This window comes from Blennius ocellaris (assembly GCF_963422515.1).
Source record: "Blennius ocellaris genome assembly, chromosome: 22".
NCBI classification, from domain to species: domain Eukaryota; kingdom Metazoa; phylum Chordata; class Actinopteri; order Blenniiformes; family Blenniidae; genus Blennius; species Blennius ocellaris.
Genome location: NC_137671.1, coordinates 20,671,119 through 20,677,269, shown reverse-complemented (window position 1 = coordinate 20,677,269; position 6,151 = coordinate 20,671,119). Strand labels below are relative to the sequence as shown.

At 40.2% G+C, this 6,151-nt stretch overlaps 1 protein-coding gene across 2 annotated transcripts in view; it reads right to left on the bottom strand.

Annotated features, from left to right (window-relative positions):
• The window catches only part of nfyba (nuclear transcription factor Y, beta a), a 9,360-nt gene extending 7,890 nt beyond the window's left edge, over positions 1 to 1,470 (bottom strand). Inside the window, exon 1 of one of the 2 annotated variants that reach the window (XM_080517978.1) lies at positions 1,426 to 1,470. The gene's annotated coding sequence lies outside the window, so the exon portion shown is untranslated. Of the gene's footprint in view, positions 1 to 1,150; positions 1,276 to 1,425 lie in introns of those variants that run through there. The other variant, XM_080517979.1, reaches the window with a different exon arrangement.
• Between the last annotated feature and the right edge of the window lie 4,681 nt (positions 1,471 to 6,151).

Genomic DNA, 6,151 nt, shown 5'->3' with positions numbered 1-6,151 from the left:
GCAAAAATACTTGGGCTGGACCAGATTATGAGACTATTCAGGCCACGGGTGATACACGTTTGTTTCTATACTACACTCTGGGTTCACTTCCATATCGTTCCATTACGTAATACAATGATCCCATAAATGCCCGGAGCCCATCTCACAGGGTGGATGACGAGTAGTGAAGTTCCTCTTTGCCTTAACAGGCCGGTGGGCTAACACTGAACGCCAGAGGCTCCAACCTGGTCCCACCAAGCAAGCAGGTTTCAAAGGATTTATACAAGTACATTGAAACTTATTTAAACATTATCTTGTATACATCTTCAGTTGTGTGAGTTTAAATAACTATAACATATTTGGTGTTTGGTTTTTCAATATCAACCGGTCTTACAATGTATCCTGTCCGAAGAGAGGACACTTGTCTCCAGGGGACACTTGCCCTTGAATTTTCGGGGGTCTCTACATCACAGGTTTTACTGTATAAGGGTGCAGAGATAACCGTCACTTTTTAAACTGTGTCTTGTAAAGACTAATTGTTAGTACATTAATAGTTGTAGAATAGTAGTTACACTTAGGCCTCTTAAGTGGATTTGTCTCATCAAGTGATTTGTTTTACACAGCAAATGTGAATTATGTGTACATGATGGCAGTTTAATCCTTTAAATGCTGTTTAAAGTGTTGAGATGGCCTTGTGAAGGGTGAGGACAGATGGTCGCATCAATAGTTTGTGATCAACACACTTTGGAGGCAGTGGGTTTGTGTTTCTGCACATCTGAGTCCCATCAACGTTTCAACTGGAATGAATTAACCAAACCGTGTGCCACCGTTAACCCTTCACTGCCCGGACCGTTTCAACTCAGCCTGCATCTGCTTTTGTTTCACATCGTCACAAACGACTGCAGCAGCATTGCTCCAGCCGCCCTGCCGACGACACGAGTCAATCCGTCTTCTGCTCGGAAACAACCATTAATATCGAGTGAGAGCCAGCCGAGTGTGGCTGGAGGGTGTTTCTTCCTCCCCGCTGTAGTTCTCTCAGCGTCCCAGCCGCGGGAGCTCGCTGTGTGCTAGCAGCATGCTAACTGATGCTAACGGCGGGTTCGCGTCGTTCGGTTCGGCTTTTAATTAATTAGCAGATTGTATCAGCGAGAAGCGGAGCAGCGGGTTTTACCTCCGGCGGGTATCCCGCTCAGACACACACCGCCCTGCGGACACCCTCCCCGGACACATCCCAGAGCAGCTCGCCCCGGCCCGGCCCGCTCTTTGTCGCCCGGCCGCGGCCGAAATGCTCCCGAGTCATTTTGTACGGTTTGGGCTTCAGACACTTCCTGACGAGCAGCCCTCATTCAACCCGGACGACAAATAAAAAATCACACCGAGACGGACATTTCCATTCGAGCTAACGAGGAATCGGTTAGCAATCATTGGCCGGAGCCAGGCACCAACCTGCAATGCAGCCCTGGTTGGTTCCCTTCCTCAGACGGCTGTTTGGTTGGACGGAAAATGGCTGCGAAAGGACCAGTCCCAGCGCGGAGCCGCGGCGGCAGTACCGCGGGCCCACCGCTAGGGGCAGGGCAGCCATACCGCAGCCCGCCGCCAGAGGGATGGTGCGTTCAGGGCACACCGAGCGAGCTCCGACAAAACAGCTCCTCGCTTTTCTCAAGCGTGATCCCGACAACGTCCATCCAATCTCTGACTGCACCGAACTCCTCGCGAATCACAAGCTCACACGAATATAATAGTAATAATAGGGGATCTCACATTTAGTTCATTTGTCATTTTTAATTGCGCTTTTGTTCCAAGTTGTGTTCCCCCCCGCACTTATCGTTGCACTAGAATGCGTCTTCCTGAGTATGTGGGTGTTCCACAGATGTTTCACCCTCCCTCTGTTGTTCTTTGTTGAAAACTGCTCGTGCTGTTCCGGATTAAAGACTCCCCCTGGAAATGTAATCAGACCGCTGAGAGCACCGAATCCACAAAGTATCTGGCTGAGCTGTATCAATCCCATTTGTTATCTACCTTATTATTGCTAACATGATCGGTGGATGCACATCCCCACTTTCGCATACCGGCTGCTCTTTGCACTGATTCCAAGACTTTTGTCTATTTGTGCTTCTTGTACATTGTATTGTACATATTTGTGTTTTTTTTGTATCGTTTGTGTTTTTCTGTGCAAGTAATATTTATTGCCTATTTTGACACTTTGTGTTTGCAGAGGCTGATGGACAGTCGCTGTATTTCACTGCTTTACTGTATCTGTGAAGAATAAAAAAAAAAAATCTAATCTAATTTAACCTAAATATGGTTAGATTTTAATTTGAATGCAGAAGAAAACTGAGTGAACAGTTTTGAACAGATTTTTCCAGAAGATGGCGCTCTGCTGCTGCCAAAGCCTTTCACTTGTCTTCATGGGAAACAAGCAAATAGAACATTTCCACACTAAATAAAATTAATTTAACTAATGTTACTGTATTTAATGAGGTCCTTATAAAATAGTATTGAAATAATCGATTTAGCGGAGATTCAGCATAAAGGTTTTCGGAAATTCTTGCATCAATGTTTAAATGAAGACATTGAAAGTCTTCAATTGATTATTATTTTACTTCAAACAAAACAGACTGAAACCACAGACAAAGATCAGTTCTATGTGAATGTGAGAGGTACATCATTATTCATATTGTGTATAACAGTGGGAGTTAAATAAAGAACACTAAAATGATTTTTATACAAACACTGGTCTTGTAGTAGAAAGGTCTAAAATGATATAACCAAATGATGGTTTCCAAACATTTTGAGTTTAAGGAGACAAAGTCAGACAATCCACGTGGGTTTTCTGAAATTGAGTTTTTTTTTTTTTCAGGCACAGAATCTCATAATGATAAACTTTTCTTTGATACATGTCAGTTAAAGAGCCTTTGAGTTACATCATTCTAATATTTTTGCAGAAAACCCCAGAAACTTTGAGTAAAATAACTTCTATGCTTAAGGACGTACACCCACTTAACAAAGCTGGTCCAAAACACATGTAAAAACAGCATCTCTATACCTACAGAAGAAGTGGATAACAAATTACAATAAAGAAAACACAAGTGCCTCTTTAGACCCTAACATTATTTGGGAAGCAGCGAAAGCTACGTTATGAGATTATATCATAGCTTATGCTTCTTTTAAAAATCATGAGAAACAAAGAAAAAGAAAACAAATTAGAAAGAGATGCATTAAAACATGAAAAACGTCACAAGAGTGCACCAACAGAGAATAATTGGAGATTATTAGTGGTTGCCATAGCTCAACTAAACCTAAATATTTCAAATGAAACCATTCAAAAATGCATTATATCAATCAAAATGATTATGAATTTGGGAACAAACCCAGGAAACTTTAAGCTACACAGTTAAAAAAGAACAAGCTCAAAAGAGAATTACAAGTATCCAACTTAGCGGTAATAAAATGACCCACCACCCCAAAGACATAAATGATGCATTTTTTTGCATTCTATAACAACTTTTATACATGTCAGCTGGATTATTCCCAGGATGGATTAAATAACTATCTTAAAACCTTCCTAAGGTGTCCCATCAGGATTGTCAGCTGCTTAACGCCTCATTTACTGAATTAAAAATTAGAACGACTGTTAAATCAACACAGCAAATTCAGAAGTGTTAATTCAACTCCTAGGGAGTTCAATTCAACACTTTCAAAGTGTCTATATTGGTCCACACTAGATGGAGTTAAATTAACACTTTTGATAGTGTTAAACATGACAGAGTTGAAACAACACTCTCAATAGTTGAAATGTAACACTCACCAGTGTTGAATCTACCTAACACGTGTGTGTAGTGTCAAAAATTAACACCATCATTGTGTTGTTTTAACACTGAATAAGATTCAGATTATATTAACACTATGGATAGTGTTAAATCTACTACTACTACTACTACTACTACTACTACAACAAAGTATACCACACAAGTTGCAGTTTGAATCTACCTGTATTTATTTCAAACAAGCACACCACATAAAAAAACAGCACTGGCTTTGCAATAACCAACAATGACCAACACAGGTCACACGATATGACAATGTGGCACAATATAATATTTTTCACACATCTCATTAGAAAACTGTTTGTCATAGGGTCTGTAGTAAATCAACTCCTTAACTGGAAAAACAGAAAATGAATCTGCTCTCTCATTGATACAGTATGCATGGAAATGATCATCAAAATAAAGAGTGTCCACTCTGCATGTCAAAATAAATGCTTGCTCATCATGTACAAGAATGTTGGTGATCTTTCTGAAAACAGGATCGTCCATATTTGTTCCAGTGCAAACAAACATACCAATCTGATATTCTGTTCCATAGTTCTTCACCCAATTAGTGGTTGACACTTCACAGTATGCATTTAAATTAAATACAGAACTTAAAACATCACCTCCTTCCAAGCTATCAATAGTTTCTTTTTTCACTGGACCAAACTCAAATCTCTGAAAATCAAAATTCTCCCAGTGGTAAGCTAGCTGTCTCTGGTGTTGTTTCATCAATGCTTTTGTGATATTTTTGACATTTTTCACTGATCTTTTAAAAAAATTATGTTTCGCTTCAAACCGCATACACCATACATGGAGGAGTGGACCTATTTTTCTAATACAACGTGGGTAATGTAGCATAAAATGATGCTTTGGAATCAATCTTTTCTCTGAAAACAAAGATTTAAATAGCTTGTGGTGGTCCTTAATCAACTGCTTCAAAAAGTACGTCATACCGTTAGTTACAATAGGTGAAAAAACAATATTTACAATCTGAATCAAGAGGAGGAGCAGATTCCAATAACAGTCATTTCTTTCCAATACATCACCAAAAATAAGAGGAGCATTTCTCACAAGACACCACGACTGTATTGCATTTAGACCAAGGTCCTTGCTAGCATCATCCATCTTCAACCCGCTTGGCCTATTTTTTCTCTCAATATAACCATAGTTGAAACTTTGGATCCTCTGTGACAATGATTCCAAAGGCAGATACTTATGGTTGACAAGGTATTGAAAGATTATTAGGATCCTCCATGGACCATGTGCTACAACAGAAGCACACATGTTTAACACAAGCTTATTGTCAACAGAGAGCTCGGTAGTTGTTGGAGAGTCTGTAACTGCCTGTGAAGTTGAGGGCTCACCAACTTCATTCTGAGTGTCCACATTGTCATCAGTATTAGTCAAAGAAACATCTCTATGTGAATGAACAAGATGCTTCTTGAAACCTGAATAGGTGCAAAATGATAAACAACATCCCGGCTGTCCACACTTTAAACGTAAAGTCTTTCCAGGATCTAGACCGTGCTGGAGTCTTAAAGGCTGACAAAGCAAGGCAGAACTTTTGTGGTGTGCCTTACAGACATAACAACGAAACGTATTGTCATCCAGGGATATTTATCACCTCAAGCGTCGTGCAAAAATCTCGCTCTGAGCTCCTTGACTCTGGGACTTTCCTTGGCACTTCCCACATCAATGTTAAAAACTGTGGTTTGGATGAATGTGTAGAAGTTGAAGAGGGATTCGTGGTAGTTGACACTGAAGATGAAGTGTGCTTTGAAGAGCTCATCGAAAGCTGCCAAGGATGTCTGTGCCTTGCAAGGGATGGCCTTGTGGTCAATGATGATGTAGTATCTTTGGATGCTGTTCTTCTTTTGACCCACACACAGGAGGAAGGGCTGACCCGGCGCCACACCAGCAAGGAAGATTTCGACACTGGCTCCATTCTTTAACAAAATGTAAATAAGAATTTTGAGAAAATCCTTAAATAAACTGTGAAATATGACTGAAGGCACAGGTGAAAGTTTGCATAATTAGTCTACATGTCTCCATGAGTTGATGACATTAGGAGTTTTGTTTTTTTAATTAATTAATTGGTCAAAGTTATTGTTATCTGTTAAAGGAAAGGTTGATTGGTTAATCATGTTATCTGCAGCCTTTCCAAAATCGAGATGGCGTACCACAGTGTTTTTGTAAATTCACAAGTGTTAACCTAAAAACAATCACAAGATTAGTCTAACAGCCCTACATAAGTACATTACTATTTGCATGCCTGCGAATATTGAACAACATGGTCTTCAGCTTGACATGCGCTGATTTTTAGACTCTTTTTGTGGCCTTTGGACGTCGGGGGGCAGCAA